This window comes from Rhinopithecus roxellana, chromosome 6 (genome assembly GCF_007565055.1).
Source record: "Rhinopithecus roxellana isolate Shanxi Qingling chromosome 6, ASM756505v1, whole genome shotgun sequence".
Classification (NCBI taxonomy): Eukaryota; Metazoa; Chordata; class Mammalia; order Primates; family Cercopithecidae; genus Rhinopithecus; species Rhinopithecus roxellana.
In genome coordinates, this window is record NC_044554.1 from 128,676,573 (window position 1) to 128,699,952 (window position 23,380).

The following is a 23,380-nucleotide window of genomic DNA, read 5'->3' on the forward strand; positions in this document are numbered from 1 at the left end:
AAAGTTCTGTTGGTGTGAAGAATTAGTAAGTCTCTTCTGGTTATATGAATTTAAGAAAACACTTAGGTTAAAGAGGGAATATTGAATTTTAATAGTCCTCCCTTAAAAGGCTTTACAACAGATTTTTTAGCTAGATGAGGTGGGAATATATATGCTAGCACCAGATTCCACTTCTCAGTCATCCAGCAGTTACAGCAAGCCAGGAGCTCTGCCTGTGCCTGAGTTGGCCATGAATAGATGAGTGAGGACTGCAGAGGCAGGAAATACGGGGTTAGGTTGATTTCCCTCTGTTAGCAGCAGCTTAAACCGGCATGCTGGGCAGCACTGTCTCCTATTGGCTACAGCTGCTGAGAGCAGCAGGCTGAGGGTTGACCTATATCTGTCAGGTGTAGGTCAAACCCTGAATTTGTTTGTTGCAAACTTCAGTCTTCTAGAACGCCAAGTTTCACTTGTGCTCAACCACATACAATATTTTTATCAGGATCTGTGATATCCTCCACCTGCGAAGAGCTTGCATCTGTGGGTTTCCCTCTCTGGATTCTTTTGCTTTCTTTCTCGCTGCCTCTCCCTCCTGTCACCCTCTTACCATTTTTGTCCCCTGCTTCCGTGTCATCCTCTGGCTGAGAAGGGTTGAGATGGTCACAGCTGTGCTCCTTCTAGTAATCACAGTAACACCAGCCCTTCTCTGCCTGCCCCAGTTTCCATCTGACCAAGCTATGCCCGTTCCTTTCAGTTGCAGTTATTGCCCCAGGTTGGCACAGCCTGTGCACATATGTGCTCTTCTGGGCCACCATGGGTTTCAGAATGTGTCAGTTGCTAATTACAGCTGCAGCTGTGGACAGAAATACAGCACACATTCAAAATATGGGTCCTAAAGTTCCTACACAGTAAATGTTTCTTGATAGTTTTAAGGCCATTTTTTCTCTTTTTTTTAAAGATAGACTTTAAATATTTAGACATGTATTTTTCTAGATGAGAGAATAAACGACTTGAATTTTCATTTATTCAGCCACCATCTGTGACAAAGGTCCTTTCCCTCTGCCTTTGGTCTCAATCAATATATGTATGTTGTTTTGGGACTTCATTGGTATTATGTTTGTATTTATTTACACTGATATCACAATGCGAAACTTATCGTAGTCAGTTCTGCCTCCATGCTGAAGCATCAGTACACTGTGGGCTTCCACTTACAATGCAGAAACTGCATTCCATGACCTGTTATCATTTCTTCAACGAGGCCTTGTAGTAATAGTAAAGAAGCCCAAATGATGGAAAAATTATTCTAGCACCTCAGGTCCCCAAGCATACAAACTACATCACGGTAATTTGAGATGGAAAAGACCTATTAAGTCATCCCACTGATTCTCTGAGGACCTGTGGTGTTTTTTCCCTCTCCGACATGCCGATCTACTTTTTAATGCCTTTTCCAATTGTAAATGGCGCAAGTGATGGGGTTTCCACCCTTCCCAAGGGATGATGCCGTACAGCCTATAATAGATCTCTCCATTAGGGCATGTGACTCGTTCAGCTGCCTAAATCATCTTTGTTTTGACTTTCATTTCCATCACTCCTCCTGCTGTCCCTTTGGACACTAAATAATTTCTCTCTGTGCCCGCTATTTACACCCTTCAAGTACTTGTGACCGATGAGCCAGTCCCGTTAGAGCCACGTGGTCATGCTGGGAGACTTGTCTCTTTCGTCTTCCTTCTGAAGGCAGTCCCTTCAGACTTATAAATCATATTTGTTGCTCTTCAATGAATGTCCATCAGTTTCTTAATAATTTGCCTCATTTCTTTGTTACTGACACTGCTCAGGAAAATCCCCTTTGTCTCCGTTGCTGCAAAACAAGAAGATGATGGTAGTAGAATCTCTGCTAACAGAAAATAAAGTGGAGCTTTTCAGCTACCAGGTATCTTTCTACCCAGGACAATGGAATCATCTAATCAGTTATCTTTAACTCTCTTACTTAGGGTGCACAATTGCTATGTTAACAGGTGTTAGGTGTGCATGTGGAGACAGGGATAGTTCATCTATATTTTATCTGGCCAGCCTTTGTTGTGGTGTATTTAGTTAATGCCCATTAGCTGTTTAAGTCATATTTCCCCACCAACCTCAATTCCCAGTTGGAAAAGCTTCCTTGAACTCCCTCAAGAGAATGCTAACCTCCTCCTTTCCATTAATACGCCCATGTTTACTGATACTAAATTGTGTGACATCAGCATCTTTGTCAGAGGAGGAATTCCTTTGTTATGAGAGAGGCAGAGTGTGCCCTTTACCTTGAATGAACATGATTGGTACTGCAAACCAGGATATTCTGGCAGTGGGTTTTGTAATTCCAGGGTCAATAGTGTTCAGCCTGTCCCGTCTGTACCCCTCTCCAGGGCCTACTCCCTGGCTACTCTGTGTGCTTGTACACCATCTAAAGTACTGACTTTAATAAGGTCTGGCCTACTGTGCTCATTGTTCATATTTATGCAATAATAATAATACTAACATAGTGCTTCACAAACTGTTTTTGTCTAACTGCATCATCCTATTTAGTAGTCACAACCATCCTGTAAGGAAGGAATTACCATCTTTCTTTCACTAGGGAGGATACTGAGACTTAGAGAGGCTCTATTGCCCCAAATTTCACAAACATTCAGTAAATTCTACTTTGGAGTCCCTCTTGTCATCTCTCTGAAATCACTGGAGAACATGCTTTGTGAGCAGTATGTGAAGAGGCACTAACTGCATATAGGTTCCTAAAGTCACTGAAATGATGGCCATGGCATAATGTTTATCTGTGTTCTCCTTTTGGCAAAAATAGAGTAGCTAGACATCATCCACAGTTTTATATGAATCCTATTATCAGTAGGATAATTCAGTTGTTATTCGATGACAGAAAGAGTATATAAAAATTTATATGACATAGCTTGCTATCTCTTCCTAAACAATAATGTAATATTATTAGGCATGGACTAAAAGTAAGCTTATCTATTCAAATGCCAATTCAGACCCTAAGGGTATCTGTTTTTCCTGCAAAGCTGATGAGATTATACACCTAAGATGAAAGAAGAAAGCTATATTTCAATAAATGTTAATAACATGATTTGAAGAAGCAAAGAACTGAAAAATACTGAATTTTATTTATGAATAATATAAAAAGCAGAAATGTAATTTTCTACAAATACATGGTGGTAAAGAAGGCACAGCATCCTAAAATCGTGTTAATAGCTAAGCAAAAGACATTTTATTTATTCTACAACTGATTTTCAAATAGGCTTACCAATATTTTAAATTTGGCATAAATGTGGTTATGGTAGGAGAAAAGCCTGTACTAAAAGGGTTTTATCCTTTAACAAACTGAAGTGACATCAAATAAATAAATGATTCTTCAGCTCCAGCATTCTGAAAAAAACCCAGGTCAGGAAAATTATGCATTTTGTTGTTACCTCTACCAGTAGTCCATTCCTTCTTATTGCTGAGTAGTATTTTATTGTATAGATAGTACACAATTTGTTTATACATTCACATGTTGATGGACATTTGGCTTCTTTCCAGTTCTGGGGTATTGTAAATAAAACTGTTAGGTATATTTGTATGCAAAACAAAGAAGAAAAAGAAAATTATGCATTTAAGTGAATTGCCCTCTTCTGTGGCCTGGCCAGAGAAGGCAAATTGCAAGTGTATGCATATATTGTCAACACATAGAAATGTGTAGAAGTCACCATGTCTATCAATAGGGAGGGAAGAATTATTTCTTCTATATTAGCTTGTGGGCCCCCACTGTCTCATGTAGGGCTAACTCTAAATTGAGCTTTGTGGCTGGACTGGATGGTGCCTGTAACTTTGTAGGAAAAAAATTAAGCCAATGCATCTTTGAAGATACATCCTTAACTATGCCAGCTGTACCTTACAGTACCCACTGTTTAACTGTGGAAAAAAAAGGGGGGGAGGGGAAATGTTATCATACTTATTGCTTTTTAAAATTACTGCAAATGCAATACATGCTTACTATGGCAAAATTTAGAAACACAGATGAGGAAAACAAACTCAGATACTTTTCATTCCAAAATAACAACTTTTGACACACCCTTCCAAGCCTTATCTACATACCTGTATATGATATGTGTGTGTGCATATATATTCATCTTTTTAAAACAATAAGTTTTGGGTTTAAATCTGCCATAGTACTAACTAATTGACTACTTTGTTCCTTTAACTTAAGCTCTCTGAAGCCCTTATTGAAGAACTGATGCTGTTTTGGGCTGATATAAATAGGGTGACAAAAATACTTTAGTTATGTTTTAAAAAATACATTTACTTTACATGAATCTTATGAGGTTATAGGTCTTTTAAAAGTACAAGACCTTTTACAGTCAAACCATGGATAAATATAATGCCTAGAAAACGTATTATATCTGTTATTATGGACATTATTAAGGTAAATGAATATTTTCCAGGGGTTGCAGTGTGTCATTAAATTCTAGCACAATACAAAGGGACTTTTTTCTTGGCACCACTTAAAATAATGGCACAATTTATGATGGTATCTTAGGTTTGATGAAGTATTTAATCAAATCATGAGGTACTGGATGAACTGTCTTCAATAGGGACATCATAGAAGTTTTAATATTTGTGAATTATCTTAGGATAAGCTGGAAAATGCTAAAGAAACATTTATGAGAATGTCTGGTCTTGTGAGCAAAAAGGAAAAGCATTGTCAGGAGGAACTTTAAGCTTTAAGTGGTTCCAAGAAAAACGATGCTGCCAATTAAACAACAACAAGCCATTCATTTAAAATTTTATCCAAATTTCAGGGCCGGGTGCAATGGCTCACACCTGTAATCCCAGCACTTTGGGAGGCCGAGGTGGGTGGATCACCTAAGGTCAGGAGTTCAAGACCAGCCTGGCCGACATGGTAAAACCCCGTCTCTACTAAAAATACAAAAATTAGGCGGGCGTGGTGGCAGAGGCCTGTAATCCCAGCTACTGGAAAGGCTGAGGCAGGAGAATTGCTTGAATCAGGGAAGTGCAGGTTGCAGTGAGCCGAGATTGTGCCATTGCACTCCAGCCTGGGTAACAAGTGTGAAACTCCATCTCAAAAATAAATAAAATAAAATAAAATAAAATAAAATTTTATCCACATTTCAGAGATGTTAAAATGTAAAAAGTTTCTTATAATAAATAAACCATGGCATTTATTTAACACCTACACATTTCATAGACAATATTCAGTCATATACCATGAACAGATTTTTAGCACCCACTACATAATAGGTTATGAACAGAGAAGTTCCAAATTAGAATGGCTATCTTTGACATTTAATTCATTTATTTATTTTTGGATTGAAATAAGAACAAAAACATTCATATTTTAACATTTATGTTTCTATAGAGATATTCTGTTTCCATACCTTACATTGCAGTCTCTAAGTGGGAGCAGAAGCCTTCCATGTGATCTTGAGTGTCTTCATCTCCTTGAAATTTGTCCTCAGAGATAACAAAATTCTCAGTTAGACTGCCCTTTTACCTTAAGAAGCATGACTCAGTTCTTTCCTTGCATCTTCAGGCTGCCAGTTAGTGACTTAATTCAGTTTTAATAAATTCATCAGGCTTGGAAAATGCAGATTCATTCCAATTTATGTGTATTATATCTTTTGCTGGGCCAGTCTAATCACCAGATTTTACAGATGAAGAATGTGAAAATCAAGCCAGTTAACTGATTCGTCTCTAATCATTGAGAAGGGGTTTTTTCCCTGTCACAGGTAGTCTGTCCAACACAAAGTCCTGTTCTCTTGAAGCCTCCCTTAGTCTTAACAGATCCAAATATGTTCTTTCAGTTGCCTGAGAAATCCATTTTCTTCTAAATTTTCTGAAATTAAAATTCATCCTCTTTTTAACATTCTGCCCTGTATTGGCAGATCCTGTCTAGTTTCCAAATTTGCAGTCATACATTTTTCCCTAGGGAAGAGAAAGAGATATCCCCTATTTATCCACAAGAGTAAACTGCTATCTGGAATATATACATACAACCACTACTTCGTCAAATATAAATTAGCTCTAAGTGGGAGAAGGTAAGGGAACAACCTTTCATAGACTCCCATCCTTTCCCCTTCGAATTTTTACCTTGAATTATCTTGCTTTCTTGCTTTAAAATGGATTATCTGTAAACCATGTGATAGAAACAGAAAGAAACATAAAATAAATGTTTAAAATGTGAAATTTGGATTAAGTTAAAGAATCACACTGAGCCTATGCAAGAAAGTATGGGACCCTATCATCACTGGTGGAATCAGTTTATCCAGCTGTGTCCTAAATGATTATGGTTTATTGAGCCACCTCTGAGCACCTCCCCGTCTTCCCCAGTGTCCTGCTTCCTTGGGCCAAAAATAAACCTGTTAGCTGGAAAACAAGCTAGATGAGTGTATTAGTCCATTTTTGCATTGCTATAAAGAACCGAAGACTGGGTAATTTATAAAGAAAAGAGGTTTAATTGGCTCACAGTTTCACAGGCTATACGGAGCATGATGCTGGCATCTGCTCAACTTCTGGAGAGGCCTCAGGAAACTTACAGTCATGGCAGAAAGGAAAGGGCAAGCAAGCACCTCACATAGCCAGAGCAGAAGGAAGAGAGATATAGTGGGGAGATGCCACACACTTTTTTTTTTTTTTTTGAGATGGAGTTTTGCTCTTGTCGCCCAAGCTGAAGTGCAATGGTGCGATCCTGGCTCACTGCAACCTCTGCCTCCTGGATTTAAGAGATTCTCCTGTCTCAGCCTTCTGAGTAGCTGGACAAGGCTTGACGTAACCCAGAACAATATTGAGGTCAGGTGCTGTGGCTCATGACTGTAATCCCAACACTTTGGAAGGCTAAGGAGTTTGAGACCAGCCTGGGCCACATAGTAAAACCCCATCTCTACCAAAAATACAAAAAATTAGCCAAGTGTGGTGGTGTACATCTGTGTTCCCAGCTACTAGGGAGGCTGAGATGGGAGGATCACCTGAGCCTGGGAGGCAGAAATGGCAGTGAGCAAAGATTATGCCAATGCATTTCAGCCTAGGTGACAGAGTGAGACTGTCTCAAAAAAATAGAAAATAAAATATATTGAGACAAGTCTGGTGTGTGTGTGTGTCCAAATGGACAATGATATTTGCAAAGAACTTAGATGTGCTTTTTCTTTGTATTATAGTAAAGGACATAGCTAAATTCAAAGCTACTTTTAATCACAAATAAAACTAAAAATTATCTCCAGAGAGACAAATATAATAAATAATTACATAAAAATAAAAATTCAAGTAACATTGTAATTACAGAGTTCTAACATTTTATTGATATTGCAAACATTTTTGGTAATATAAACATAGGAAAAATGATTTTAAAAATTGAATTATATTATGACTTCATTTCCTGTTTTCATTACTCATTAAAACCTTGATAAATATGGAGAATGAAATGAGCTATATAATTACAACGTGTCAAAGTTTCTTTTAGATGCCATCTACATTAACTGCAAGACTATTTTAAAACTAAGTATGTGTGCCAGGTGGCTGATAGGAAATTCTTAGCTCAACAACCATTTTTTTGCAGAATTTTTCTGTTCTTTAGCTAACAATAAGAACATAACTACCAAGATAACATTTATTGAGTGCTTACTATGTTCCAGGCACTGAGCTAGGCCTAGCTTTAAAAGTATGATTTTATTTACATCTTAAGCTGTAAGAACCCCATGAGCTAGGTATGATTATTATCTTCATTTTATACACATACTATCATGTGCTTAGCTGTGTGCCTTCTGTGTGCCTTCTGAGTAGAGGGTTTTAGGCAAGGGCTAAAATAATTCTGATAGTTGTATATGATAGTTTAGCATAATAAGAAATTATGGCCAGATGCAGTGGCTCACACCTGTAATCCCAGCACTTTGGGAGGTTTAGGTGGGCGGATTGCTTGAGGTCAGGAGTTCAAGGCCAGCTTGGGCAACATGGCAAAACCCCATCTCTACAAAAAATACAAAAGTTAGCCAGGTGTTGTCGTGCATGCCTGTTGTCCCAGCTACTCAGGTGGCTGAGGTGGGAGGGTCACCTGAGCCTGGGAGACAGAGGTTGCAATGAGCCATGATTGTGACATTGCACTCCAGCCTGGGCAACAGAGTGAGACCTTATCTCAAAAAAAAGAAAGAAATTATATGAAAAGCTAATTTTATTTCCAGTGTTGGACAGAATGACAGTTTGCTGCTAACAGTGGGCTCTATACTATTTAATAAATTCTTCCTCACCCTATACAAAATTCCATTCCTAATATAATGTTATTCTATTCTTTTTTTTTTTTTTTTTTTTTTTTTGAGGCAGAGTCTCGCTCTGTCGCCCAGGCTGGAGTGCAGTGGCCGGATCTCAGCTCACTGCAAACTCCGCCTCCCGGGTTCACGCCATTCTCCTGCCTCAGCCTCCCGAGTAGCTGGGACTACAGGCGCCCGCCACCTCATCCGGCTAGTTTTTTGTATTTTTTAGTAGAGACGGGGTTACACTGTGTTAGCCAGGATGGTTTCGATCTCCTGACCTCGTGATCTGCCTGTCTCGGCCTCCCAAAGTGCTGGGATTACAGGCTTGAGCCACGGCGCCCGGCTGTTATTCTATTCTAAATTTTAAAACTTTTGCAGAAAATCATTTTACGTGTGTGTGGTATGTGCAAAGCATTCTTTCTAGTAATATATGTAGGACATGTTCAGTTTAGAAAAATGTAAAGAAGCCCAGAGATGAAAATAAAAGTCATCCTTTATCCCATTAACCACAGGGAACTACTATTAATGTTTTGGCATATGTTCTCTCAGTTGTTTTTATATATGCATATGTAAATATATATTTAAATTCAATTAGAAACATACTTTACAGTTGAGTTTGGTTTTTCTGGTTTTTTAAATTCACTTGATAATATGTCATCAACATTTTCTTATGTCATTAAAATTTCTTCCACATAATTCTAACAATAACACAAAATTTCATTATATGGATATACTCTAATTTATTAGACTAATTTCTTAATGTTGGATATTTAAGTAGGCGGAGGAAACTTTAAATATAAATAGCTAAAGTCTTACTCATGCTATAGGCCTCAGATCTTTAATGATTAAAAAAATGTGCCCAGTAAAAGCCTTGGACTAAAGCTCTATTGATCTGAATTTTAATGTAAAATTGCAGGGCTGAAGGTGGCGTCAGAGGAATATAGTCCATCTTTCTATTTTCAGACAGGACTGTATCACTATCCTAGATGTATATCTCTAGAAACTATTCTTGAATTTAATGATAGCAGAAGGTTTCATAACACTGCCCAATGTAGCATTACAGTGAGTTGGTCCTGTAGCACAGACTCTGGAAGTAAATAGACCCTAAGACCAAATACGAGGTTGAAGGACTTTGACCTTTGACTTTGACCTTGACTTTTCTACCTCCTCATTCTTGGTTTCTATCAGTCTTGCAGGGTATCTGTGAAGATTCCATGAGATAGTATACATAGAGTGCATAGCAGTGTGAATGCTGAACATATGCTTTTATTTACCCTGTTCCTCTTAAATCTTTAACTAATTTCCTTACATTCTTTCTATGATGAAAAATCCCCAAACACCGATTATCTATGGCACTAAACATACCTGAAGGCCATAACTAACCCCTCCTTGAACTTCTTCTGCAAACTAAATAAAGCTAAATCATTTGACTTTTTCTAGAGTCTACATTCATAATTCTTTATTAAATGTAAGACCATCCTAAATTGTAGGACCCCAAATTAGGCAGGATTTATTATAATTGCTCTGGGTGGTGATAGAGATTGTGGTGTAAGGTATAAGAGTACACCTTATGCATTATGTTGATGCCACTATAGCAAGAACTTGCTGGATTCTTATTTTAATTTCTTTCTTTCTCTCTTTTTCTTTCTTTCTCTCTCTCTTTCTCCTTTCCTTTCCTTCTTTTCTTTTAATTTTTTTTTTTTTTTTTTTGCAGACATGGGATCTCACTCAGGCTGGAGTGCAGTGGCACTATCATAGCTCACTGCAGCCTCAAACTCCTGGACTCAAGTGATGATTCTGCCTCAGGCTCCCAAATAGCTGGAACTATAGCCATGCACCACTACACTTGGCAAATTTTTAAAATTTTTTATTAGAGACGGGGTCTTCTTATGTTGCCCAGGCTGGTCTCAAACTTCTTGTCTCAAGCAATCCCTCCTGCCTCAGCCTCCCAAGTTGTTGGGATTACAGGTGTGAGCCACAATGCTTGGCTTGAATTCTTAAAAAGAACTTATGATGTAATTAACTCAGGTTGTACTTGTAGGCCATCATGACAAGGATGACTGCTTTTCTGTACTGTACTTATTTCTTAGTTCTGATTCTTTATCTTACTTAGAAGCAGCTCCTTCATTGTTTCAAGTTGGTTTCATTAATTTGAGTCAGTTTTACTCCTATGGTGTTATCTACACACTCTTTTTTGTTACTTGTTTTGTTGATTTTGATTACATTTAGAGGCAAATGAATTTATGTGTGCTTCCTCAGATCAAGGTGAAACCATGACACATCTATGTGGTAAAGTATAGCTATGACATAGAAATAAAGGGTACCTCTTTTTAAGCAGTTTTCTCTTAATGTAAGTCCAATAGTGCTGAAATTGTCTTCAGACTTACAAGTTTGAGTATATTTTAGTATGTCATCTGTGTGGATTACAAATTTGTAGGCTTTGGGTCTGAAAGCTGTAATTATCAATGTTTGAAAGACATCTGTGAAGTTGAGGATATGGAGACAATTAGCCAAACGTTAGATATATAATTACCACACCCTGCCTTCCTATCAGGAACTCTGGATATTTAAAACAAATTAGGACCTTTAGACAGGCCCTTCTCTTATCAGGGTGCATCATCGGGTTGCCCTGAATGTAGGTAATCAATCTCTTAGGCAGTAAGTGTCCTCTCTTGCATATACTATTAGCTCACAGGTCTTTCACAGACCAAGGTGGAAAAGATCCATGCCTCTCAATTACATCCCTGGCTCTTGCTACAGAGGCAATTTTTATAGTGAAGAAAAAACACTGGGGAAAAAAGTCACCCAATTTTTATAGTGAAGGAATCAGAAGACCTGACTTCTACTTGTAGTCTCTCATGTGCTATCTGTGACCCCAGCCAAGGTTGTGGGCCTCCATTTCCCCATCTGCCAAATGGAGACAGCATACATGTTCTAACGTCACAGAATTGTTGCCGTGATACAAAAAAGTCATAGATCTGAAAGTGCATATAAAAGTTCCGTGAAGTTTCTATAAAACCCAGGAAGCAGGGAAAAAATCATGCAGAGTCACACCATTTCCTTGGAATTTTGAACATTTGTTTCTCTTCCCATCTATGGCTAAGTACTACACATATATGTTTTTGATATTTATGAAACCATTGAGTACATAGTTACACTATGAATAGTTATGACTGGAAAGTATTGAGAAAAATGACAAAATTCCTTGTTATTGATAATTAATAAAGGAACTAATCCTTTCAAGGGTAAAGTTACTTAGACTTGGCTCACGGCACTTATGCTCTAACTGATTTTCTTTTAAGAAAACTCCTGAAGAGTTTTCTAAGCACAAGTGAAGCGAGATTGGACCCTGAGTACGGAAAGTGGGCAGCTAAAGCTTCTTTCCTCAATAACAAGTTTAAGTGCCTTATTTATTTTTGTATTATTAAGTGACACTTATAAAAATACTTTGTTGAGTAATGGTGCTGTGGCAAAACTAAAGTTTATTTAGGACACTGCTCCGCCCAAGGTGAGCAATTAAAGCAGGTATGTAAACCTACTGCCCTGGGCTCCTCCACGCACCCTCTTGAGTAGTGCTAGAAATGAAAAAGGGTGTGGGACAAGGCACATGGCATGGCTGGGGGTGAGAAGAAGTTGGAAGGGCAAGAGGAGGCCCTATGAAAGAATGAAAAAAGTGTGAAGGTTGATAGGGAATCTATAACTAAAAATGGATTCTAACTGATGACTGATATCACCATGTCAAGTTAATACAAATTTAGGTGGCATAAGATTGATTAAAAAACAAACAACAAAAACATTCTTTTTCCCACACGATATAATAATAGCCATCTTATTTTAAATGTAGCCAGGAAGGGTTGTGTGTGTTCGTGTGATCAGGTTTCCTCACTTCCCACACCTGGGGAAGTATCAGCTAATATTGGTTTAGCACTAATTTATACCTGATGGTCAGGATCAACTAGAATGGAGAAAAACTGGTACAAATTAGAGGGGCTCTGTGGTCCCAGAAAGCAGTTTGGGCTGAGACTATTGTGTATCAATACAAATCAGTTTTTCTAGGAGGAAATGGAAAGAAATTTTTCAAGGACCCGAATCTATTCTCAGCCGCTGTACTGCTAGTGTGCTCAAGATTTTGTTTAAAAATGTTAGGAATGGATAAGATCAAGTTGCATTCTTAGATTTTACTATGTTTAGTTTATTAATCTGAGAGTTAAGCAAACTAGAAGCAGAACAGGCTTTAAAATATCTGACTCATTATTATAAATAATAACTGTTAGCCAGTCAGGTCCATTTCCCTTTTCCTCAGTGAAATTCGCTATAATTAAAAAAATCTATAACCCAGTCTCATATTTTCAAATACCACTGTAGATTATTTGGAACCATAGAATTAGATACAAATCATGTAAAATGAATAGACCTCTTAGATATTTTTTTTTAAAAAAATTCTACAGGTAGAATTTTAAAAGCTGTTTTCTTTTGGTAATTTCCATGAATTGATGTCAGGTATCAATGTTTCTATGTATTTGGCTGAAAATGGAGATAATATTTTGGGCCTGCAATTATACTTGGTAAACTTTTATTTATTTCTAATCTACTGTTTCGCAAATTTGCCTGATCATAAAGATCACCTGAGGAACTTGTTAAAAATTATACAATCCTAACCCTCCGATCAGCAGACCAGCTGAATTAGACTCTCCAGGAAAGGGGACTGAAATCTGTGTTTTTAGCAAGGGACCCAGATATGCCTGATGGCCTCACATGTTTGGAAAATACAGTTTTGTTTCCTTGTCATATTCCTCATGATGCCAGAGCTCTTCAACCCTATATTCACTTCTGACTATCTTACTCTTCACTGATTGTACTGTTTTCTACTCCACCCTTCCTGTATTAATTTGTTTTGTGCTGCTGTAACAGAATACCATGGTCTGGGCAATTTATAATGTTACCACACACTGGGTAATTTATAATGAACAGAAACTTACTGGCTCACAGTTCTGGAGGCTGTGAAGTCCACTATCAAGGTGCCAGCAGTTGGTGAGGTTCTTCTTGTGGCATCATCCCATGGCAGAAGGTGTCACATGCTGGAAGAGCAAAGAGAGAGAGAGAAAGAGAGAGAGAGAGAGAATGAATAAGAGGGGTGAACCCACTCCCATGATAATGGCAATAATCCATTCATAAGGGCAGAGTCCTCATTACCTAATCACCACTTAAATGTGCCACCTCTTAATACTATTACAATGGCAATTAAATTTCAGCATGAGGGGGTGGGGGCAGAAAGAAAGAAAAAAAATTCAACATGAGTTTTGGAAAGGACAGACATTCAAACCACAGCACCATCTAAGAAGTAAGGCACACTTAATCAGCCACTATGGCCTTTTGTAGCAGTGAGTGTCTGCTATGGTGGTAGTGGAAAGCAAGTCTTGGGCAGGGAGGTAAGGGATGGAATGAAGGGTTGGAAGTATGGTTCAGAAAAGTCTTTCAAGAGATTCTGATCTTCTCCTTGACAATTGGTTTGTAGATGACTTTGCTACCTTCTGAAGTGGCCACACTCAACCTCCCTTTGCTCTATCCAAAACTTTGTCTTACTTTTGACTTCTTATCCTCCTTCCTTCCTGTAGTAGAAGGGGAAACATTGTGCCTTTTTGTCAATGTTGTGCTCTTGATCAAATCCTCTAATGCTAATAGAAACTAAATCTATTAATCTTCCTCCCCATTCAAACACTTCTTGATTTTTTTTCTCCTTTGGCTTCTTTGGCTTATGGGTATATCAATAGGCATTTTTTTCTCTTTTCTTTTTTTTTTTTTTTTTTGAGACAGAATTTCATTCTTGTTGCCCAGGCTGTAGTGCAATGGCATGATCTTGGCTAACCGCAACCTCCGCCTCCTGGGTTCAAGCAATTCTCCTGACTCAGCCTCCCAAGTAACTGGGATTACAGGCATGGGCCACCACGCCCGGCTAATTTTGTATTTTTAGTACAGATTGGGTTTCTCCATGTTGGTCAGGCTGGTCTTGAACTCCCATCCTCAGATGATCTGCCCGCCTTGGCCTCCCAAAGTGCTGGGATTACAGGTGTGAGCCCCGCGCCTGGCCTCTCTTTTCTTTTAAACTAAACTAACATGTACTTTCTTTGGTTCTGCTGAACCCCAAGATCCCATTTTATATCATGCCTTATTTTAACTGTTAAACTTCTTAAAAGGAATATTCTGCATTGATGCATCTACCTTCTTACCCATCTTGTTAACTTAGTTGTAATCTGGCTTCGATTGGGCCATATTTTATGGACACTATTGGCTTGAAGATGATCAGTGATGAGATCCAGTGCTTTTGGCTTAGCTCTTAAGACTGCTTTCCCATTCAACAGCATGTGACATTACTGACCACTTTACCCTTTCCAAAGCTGCATCAGTTAGTGGTCATTTGATATAAGAGTAGAAACCTACTCAAATTATTGAAATGACAAAAGGGATCTGAGTATAAGACTATAGGAAACTCTCCCACAGAAAGTACAGTAGGACTGTACAAGGACTGGAATAATAAACGATGAAGCCATCAGCAACAAGTAAAGTTATAACAAGTAATTATTGAACACGTGGTATATCCTAGGAACTCCATAGGTGTTAAGTGATCAAGCAGTGAACAGAAGAGACAAACAAGGTCGCTACCTCCAGAGACTTTACAATCTAGTAGGAAAGAGTTGTCATTAGGAGGTAAACAAATGTCTATTGACAACTTTTAATGACCAAAATAGATGGAAAAAAACTGACTTAATGATAAATTATTATAGGTTATTAGTGATGGGTGAGGACTCAGGAAGGACATTCTAAGATGTGGCATTTCAAGGGAATTGAGGAGCAGGGAGGTAGAAGAAGTGATCAAGGCAGAGGATACACCCGTATGCAGGCCATGCAGGAGTGTTTCAGGGGAAGCGAAAGGAGGCATTGTGGCTGGAACTGAAAAGGGGAGGAGGAGAGTAGAGCAAAAGTAGTCAGGTATTTTAAGGACTTTGGATGTCATTGTAACGTTATTAGAAGACACCGAACCCCCCCCCCCCTTTTTTTTTTTTTGAGACGGAGTCTCACTCTGTTGCCAGGTTGGAGGGAAGTGGCACGATCTCGGCTCACGGCAACCTCCACCTCCCTGATTCAAGTGATTCTCCTGCCTCAGCCTCCCGAGTAGCTAGACGACAGGCACGTGCCACCATGCCCAGCTAATGTTTGTATTTTTAGTATTGACAGGGTTTCACCATGTTGACCAGGATGGTCTTGATCTCTTGACCTCGTGATCCACCTGCTTGGCCTCCCAAAGTGTTGGGATTACAGGCATGAGCCACCGCACCCGGCCAACACTGAACCTTTTTAAGCAGGAAATGTGGCTCAACATATTTCCAAGTTTACCCTGACTGATAAGTAGAAACTAAATGAAAGAAGACAAGAATAGAAGCTGGGAGACAAGTTGAGTAGCTGCAACAATAGATTAGGTAAGAGATGACAGTAGTTTGACTTAATGTAACAGCAGAAGAGATGGAGAGAAGTGGATGGATTAGACATCTATTTATTAAGAACAAATGAGAGGACTATCTGATGGGTTGGAGGGGGTGATGGTGGAGAGAAAAATGAGTAATCAAAAGTATTGTCTAGGTTTCTTGTTTGGAATAACTGGATAGATGGTGAAACCATTTACTGAAATGGGGAAAAAATGGGGACAATTTTCTCAGAGGTTAAGAGAAAGCAGGAATATGGAAATTAAGATTTTAGTCCCATTTTAGACACATTCACTTCAAGTATTCATGGGGACTTGACATATCAAACAGACAACTAGATATACAAATATGAATCTTGGAGAGTTTCATTTAGGAGTTGCCAGCATTTTGTAGTATTTAAAGCCATGGGAATGTCTAAGATTATCAAGAAGATGAGTTTATAGAGAAGCAAGCAGAGAATAGAGCCCAATTTTTAGAGGGGACTAGAGGAGGAAGAACCTGAAGAGCACTGAGCAGTAGTGGTTAGAGAAGTAGGAAAGAGAACAGGTGAGTACAGTGTCCTAGACTCCTATAGAAGATATTTTTTTTAAAGAAGTAAGCCTGACCAGCTATGTGAAAAACTGCTAAAAGCTGGAATAGGAAGAGGTCCCAGAAATACCCACTGGGTCTGGCAGTATGGAGACAGCTGATATTGATTAACAGTTTTCACTGGCATGAAGCCAGATTGGAATAGACTAAATAGGAAAATAGTAGATTAATAGGATTAAATAGGAAATCAGAAGTAACATGTAGATATCTCTGTCAAAAAGTGTTGCTGGGACAAGATCAAAGAATTTGGACCATAGATGGAAAGGGATGGCAGAAGAATCTTTGTTTTGCCTTTTAAAATAAATGTTGGCATAACAGTATGTTCAAACATTACTGGGAAAAATCAATAATTTGATGATGAAGAAGATAGAGATAATAACTGCAGAAATGAAGTCCCTGAGAAACCAGAGGGACAGAATTTAAATCAGAAGTGGAGAAGATGGCTTTCGATAGGAAAGGAGAACATGTATTACCTGTACAGAAAGGAAAAAGAAATTGATCCAAATGTTGAAAAAATCATAGATTTGATGGTGGGACTATAGTGGAGATGTATCAGCAGGAATGGGGCTGGAGTTGGGGTGGTTTTGGAGGATTGAATAAAATGCATAAGATACAAAATAATCATCATGGGAAAGTGAACTTCCTCTTAGGCTGTCTCCCTCTTTCTGGTCACCTGGTCTGATTTCTCCTTCTTTCTGTAACTCACTTCATTCTTTTCTCTAAGAAGGCAGGTTTCCTCTGCTTCTCTGTTCCCGTGACAGAAAATGGCCACTCCATGCACAAGTCTTTATAGAAAAACATTGTATTTCTTAATTTCAAATTCCCAAAGGAGAAAATTTAATTGGCCCAGCTTTAGTCAGTTGTTGAACTCAGGTGAAATCAACCATGGCCAGAGGATTTTGTACATACATAGCCGTCAGGCCCAAACCCTCTATGTGTTGGGGGAGGATTGGTTCTCAGAGAAGAGGGATATTAGTTTGTCAGATGCCCCATGAAGCATCTACCAAACTTATTTTCTGAGATTCTGAACTCCGTTTTGCTAAGGAGTACTTCTGCCCTGCCTTCTTTTCTAGTATTGTTTTCTTTCAGGTTTTTTCTTTCTTTTTTTTTTTTTTTTTTTTTTTTTTTTTTTTTTACTTTTCCTTCCATGACTCATGTATAAATTTTCACAATTCTGTTTTTCACCCTCTTTTTATTTCTATGCTTTTCTCCTTTGCCAAGTTCGTTTGTGATCATGGCTTCAACTACCATATGGACATGGATAGCCCCCAAATCTATATCTCTTGTTTTCTCAACTTCATTGTCATTTAAAAGCTGTCTCCATTTGAATATTCTCTGGTTATTTTATTTATAGCTGAACTCATTATCTTTTCACCAAACCTCCTCCTTCCCTTAGCTGCCCTGTTTGTGTTAAAGCCATGACTGTCTTCTCAGGCATCCAAGCTTGAATCTTCAGAACTGTCTGGCATTCTCCTTTCAAAGTCCACATGATCATCAGCTGAGAAGGAGCGTGACTTTCACCTTATTTCCCTCTCCATGTCCTTTGTCATTCCCCTAACTCATGTCACCTAAACTAATGTGGAGTATTCTCTAAACCTTCTACATCATCTTCCAACCATCAATCTCTAATTCATGTTGTAAGCTATTCTTGAATTAATCTTCATAAAGCACAGCTCCACTCATGTTCTCTCCACCCATTCAAGAATCTTCAACAGCTCTTCACTGCATATCCAATAAAGTGCAAGCTTTACCTGGCAACCAAGGGCCTCCATGACCCATCATCAACAGGCCAAGACTTATCTTCCATTAACCATCAGCCAAAGACAGACTGTCCAATCATCTTCTGCTTGGTTTTATGCATTCCTACCTACATGACTTCTTCATACTCTTCTTCCTGAAGCCTTTTCTCAAGTGAGCTTTCCCTTCCCTCACTTCCATAATACTCTATTTACATCTTTTTTTATGTAAGGCAAATCTGTAGATATGGCTTTCGCTTTTTCGGCATATCTTTTTACTCCTATTTACCAAAGTGTGAGAACAGGTAAACGCAACAGAGTGTAAAACAGTGTCTGACACTTCACAAACATTCAGTAAGTAACCTGATAAGGGGTTGCTATGGCTTGATGCTAGTATTGTTGCTACTAAGCCCCCATTTAGGCTTATTAGGGGCATTAATATGGACCTTTTCAATAAGATGCTGAGTAGGGCACTCTGAAAATTGTGTTTCAAAAAGTTTAAAATAAGAAAAAGAAACTTCTCTAGTCCAGCACTGCTGATGAATTGATGGCACCCTAACAACAGTCCCTCAACACACTTACTCATGTGGCAAAAAATAAGATTTGGCCACATAGGAAGACACTTATGACATACTTTAATGACTTGAAACTCTCATTAAAAAATAACATTATGATAATCAAACACATTCCCTTCATAGGACTACTATTGCTTTCATGTATTATGAACACCCTGTTTGGGACTAAAACAAATAGAATGTCACAGCATGGAAAGAGAATATTTATAGTTCTTTGGCCCCCAAGTTTTACCTGTGAATGTGCTGACTTTATACAATATAGTCTTTTAGATAAATGGTAAGAGTATTATGCAGCAGCTTAAGATGCATAGGAGGTACCACTGGCATCATAGTTGGCAATTGGAGCTGCTGTAGAGATGAAAACTGAAAAACCAGGGGTTTTCATTACTGTTTTCTATTTTTGAGAAATAACTGTACACTTATTCTTGATGACCTTACCAGTTAAAAATAAAATATCTATTACTATTGCTTCTTCTGAACTTCTTTTAGAAACAATGTTTTCATTATTTACATATAATAGTTTTGCCTAGTTAATTATCATTTATTTTCAGTTCCTTTACACAGGCCTCTTGAGAATAGCTCTTCTTAATAGTGAGATAGAACTAAATACCAATCAGCAGATGTCACTCCTTAAGTGATCCTCTTCAGTTTGTTTATTTCAGTTGTCCTTTTCTTTCAACTGCCTTTTCTCCATTGCCAATTCTATTTTCCTTTTTCTTGGAGATAGGTTCCCACTCTGTCACCCAGGCTGGAGTGCAGTGGCGCGATCATAGCTCACTGTAACCTCAAACTACTGGGCTCAAGCAGTCCTCTGCCTCAGCCTCGCCAGTAGTTGGGACTACACCTGACCCCCATTTTCCATTTTCAACCTCTGATGAGCCTCCAGGAGCCAGTAGGTCTAACAACCATAATACAAGGTATTCTGTCTTTTTGAATGGCAGCTTCAATACAAATATCTGTGTGGTTTACAGTAACCACATCAGATATTTTTCTACTCTGCGACTGTGCTTTTGTATCAGAGATACACCTCTTACATTTCTTTTTTTTTTCCTGAGGAAAAGCACAAGTTTTAGTTCATAAAACACTGGCTAAAATTTGCCACTCTTAACAACATTAAACAAATATTTATTGATCATCTACCATATACTAAGCACTGTTGTGGAGATTCAGCAGTTACAAAACTGATAAAAAGTCTTCAAGGCTGTTCTATTCTAGACAGATAAAGCTAAAAATAATTATATTATGGTTTGGATGCTGATAAGTACTCTGGAAAAAGAGTAGGATAAAGAGAAGGAAAAGCCTAGGGAAGCTTACGATTTTTTAAAAAGTGTTCAAGAAAGCTCTCATCATGAAGGTGGTGACATTTGAGTAAAGACCTGATGGAAATGAGTCAGCAAGCCGTATGGATATCTGGACAAGAACCTTTCAGGCAGAGGGAACACCTTGTGCGAAGGTGCACGTAGGCTGTCACAAGCAGTGAGGAGTTTAATTTAAGCATCTGCCAGGGACGAAAATTCAGTCAAGGCTTTTTTGTGGTTGTTGCTATTAGGAATCAATCTACAAGAGAGTTTAATCTCCTTAAGATGAACATCAGTGCAGATCTGTTTAGTGTTCTCTCCCAGCCATGACCTCATTGCAAATACTGACAGCCTGGACTGCCTCTCAGATTTGGATGGGCCTTGGATGCTCAGCCAGGCAAACCCAGATGGAGCTAGAAGTGGCGGGTTTTGGTAGCTCTGTGGGCTCTGTGGCTTCTTTGTCTTATGATCTCTCCACATGGGGCTGCATATAAATCATATGTAACCAATGATTCCAAGTTTTAATTTAACCTAAAATGTAGTCTATTACCATATTTGCAGTAAGAAGTAAATATAACAGGATTCTACCTCAGATTAGCTAATGGTAGATCCTTGTCCCACAGATAGCCACTGCATGGGGCTACTGAAACAGAAGTATTTCTCATGCCACCAAATTGTGCTTTCAATTTTGTCTTCTTTACACAGGACGACATAGTAAGAGGTCAATGTTAACATTAAGCCTTACATAGGATTTTCAGAGATTGTTACACTTACATTCAACCAGTATGGAAAATCAGCACTAGGTCTAACTACCTCATAGCTAGCATAATAGCATAACAATGCTCTTCTAGCCTAGCAATCCACATCTCATTCTAGGGGGTTTCCAATTTACTAAGAACATTTTCCTAAAGCTTCTATATATCCCTGGAGCTTACTATCATTCTCACTAAGAATAAAATATTACGAAGAACCCAACAAATGGACATTTGAAAGCAGGTACTGAGTTTAATTTATTTTAGGCCACCTTTGATTTGTTTGAAGCCTATATTCCTTAAATATGAAGATCGGTACTTACTTCATGAGAATAAAGGTTTAAGAGACAACTAAGGTTTCTATAGCAAAGAGAAGTGACTGAACTTCTGGATTGGTCATAATGACTTACCAGTAACTGAAAATAGTGTTTTAAGATCATACTAATTCTCTGTTTCTCTTTGTGGATTATTTAGATTTGCTTTAGATGTCTAAGTCAGCTGTGGTAGATTTGAACAAACACAGAAAGTCCTTAAAATATGACTAGATATGTTGTTTTAGATCCAAATGAGATCCAATTGATCATTGTGATTGTGGCCGAGTATAAATTTAGAATTATTGTAACCTAATATGTTGAGGTCATTCCATAAATATATTTAGGAGTAGCTAGAGATGACATTTCTATAATGCAACTATGCTGTAATCAAAGCAACAACTCAGAAATTTACCAGCATGTAAAATAAAAACCTTAATTTTTTTTTTTTTTTTTTGAGACAGGGTGTCATTCTGTCACCCAAGCTGGAGTGCAGTGGTGTGATCAAGACTCACTGCAGCTTTGATCTCCTGGCCTTTTGGGCTCAGGTGATCCTCCCACCTCAGCCTCCCTAACTGCGTCCGGCTAGTATTTTTGTATTTTTAGTAGAGATGGGGTTTTGCCATGTTGCCCAGGCTGGTTTCAAACTCCTGAGCTCAAGTGATCCCCTGCCCCTGGCCTCCCAAGGTGCTGGGATTACAGGCGTGAGTCACCGCACCTGGCCAGCTTTACATATTTTTAATGTGTCAGATTTTCTGTTCTTGCTATTCTGAAAACGTCACTGAAAAGAAATCATTTATCATTCTTTTTACACACAATATAATGCAGTTTTTAAATTAATGAGGTAGGCCAATTATATAAAATTTGAAAGAGTATAAAGTTTTTATTCATAATTAAAATATGTTATTCTGGAGCACAAAAAAAAAAGTAGTGGTCTGTCTTCATTTGTAGAATTTCCTTTAAACTGATGGAAACTTACCTCACAGATGAGATTTGTGGGCCACTGTAAATACATACTCTACAAATTATGTACCCCACAGCTTTGAGCTGCCAGGCACTATAGCAGAGGGCTTCCTCAGACTCTTGAGCCAGTCTTGAAATTTTTAGCTTCCCATATACTAACTGTGTGATCTCAGGCAAGACAGCTTATTTATGCCACAACTGAGACCACAGTAAGGATAATAATAGTATCTACCTTGTGGATTATATGAGGACTGAATGAATTAACACACATCATGTTCTTAGAATAGCGGCTGGCACATGGTGAATAAACATTAGCTATTATTCTAATATGTGGTAAACTGAGGAACTATGAAGTACTGCATGAAATTTTTGTATTTTTATTGAGTTTCATCTTTTTTTTTTTTTTTTTTTTTAACTGAACCCGGTATGCTTTCTGGTCTGAACACACAAGAAAGCAAAGAAGGATGGCTCCTGTACGTGAAAGTGACCCCTGCATATAGTGCCTGAAATAAGAGGAAGTTTGTCAGTGTGGGCAGACAGCACGAGTAGACCAATCTGACATTCTGCTTCTCTTTTAACCTCTTGACAATTAATGAAAGTTATCCGATGAAGATCCTTACATTAATTGCTTCTGATTAAGGTTTAAAACCTTGGTTTACTGTGGGATAAATTTAGATTTTTGATTGTCATCCAAAATCTTTGTACCCTTTCAGTTTCATTGCAGAATAAAAAACAAATTTACCACAATGGATTATTACATTACATCTGGTATTTATTCCTCTCAAGAAGCTATCTGCTTCGGAAAAGGCAGGGGCGCCCTTCATTAATATATCTAGCTGCTGGTGTAATGACGTAAAATTCCTTGTTGACCCCTGCTATTCAGGGTTATTGTCTTGGAACATAGAATTTGATAATCTCTTTTCACTGCATAATTACAAATGTTAGGCTGTAAAAGTATTTTACTTTGTTCAATACAGGTTCCAGACATTTTGCCTGCTCACCATAAGTTCTTTTGATTAATAAGGCTACTGGTCACGAAAACTCAGCTTACTAAAATTAGAGGGGAAGAGATCCAGTTTTCTGGTTCTAACTAAAACATCCCACCGGATGCAGGTGTACTTGCAAATTAAAGTTTGCCTCATGAGTCCCGTCTCAAGTCATACAGACGGCCCAGGAGGGTGGAGCCCCTGCAACCTGCCTTGCGTGTCTGGGGGTGTCGGGACACGCGCAGGACACACACAATCCAACTTTCCTAGTCTCGCTCTTACCTCAAGGCTGTCAACTTTTACGCTCCCCACTGCGCGCACAACCCCCACCTCACGCTGCCACCCCCTCACGCCCCGCCTTCAAAGTAGGAGACACCATTGTCATTGGACACTCCTTCTCTCACTCCTATTCCAGAACCAATCACTCGAGTT

The 23,380-nt window shown here is 38.5% G+C and overlaps 1 long non-coding RNA gene across 2 annotated transcripts; it reads right to left on the minus strand.

Moving 5' to 3' along the window:
* Positions 1-966: 966 nt before the first annotated feature.
* LOC104653998 lies at positions 967-23,256 on the minus strand. 2 transcript variants are annotated; one of them, XR_004057894.1, is made up of 4 exons: positions 23,231-23,256; positions 13,241-13,339; positions 5,400-5,946; positions 967-1,837 (listed from the first exon to the last, which is right to left on the minus strand). It is a non-coding gene; the product is annotated as an uncharacterized LOC104653998 (long non-coding RNA). The 2 variants fall into 2 exon arrangements; XR_004057893.1 differs by lacking the exon at positions 23,231-23,256 and having other exon boundaries at positions 13,241-13,347.
* Between the last annotated feature and the right edge of the window lie 124 nt (positions 23,257-23,380).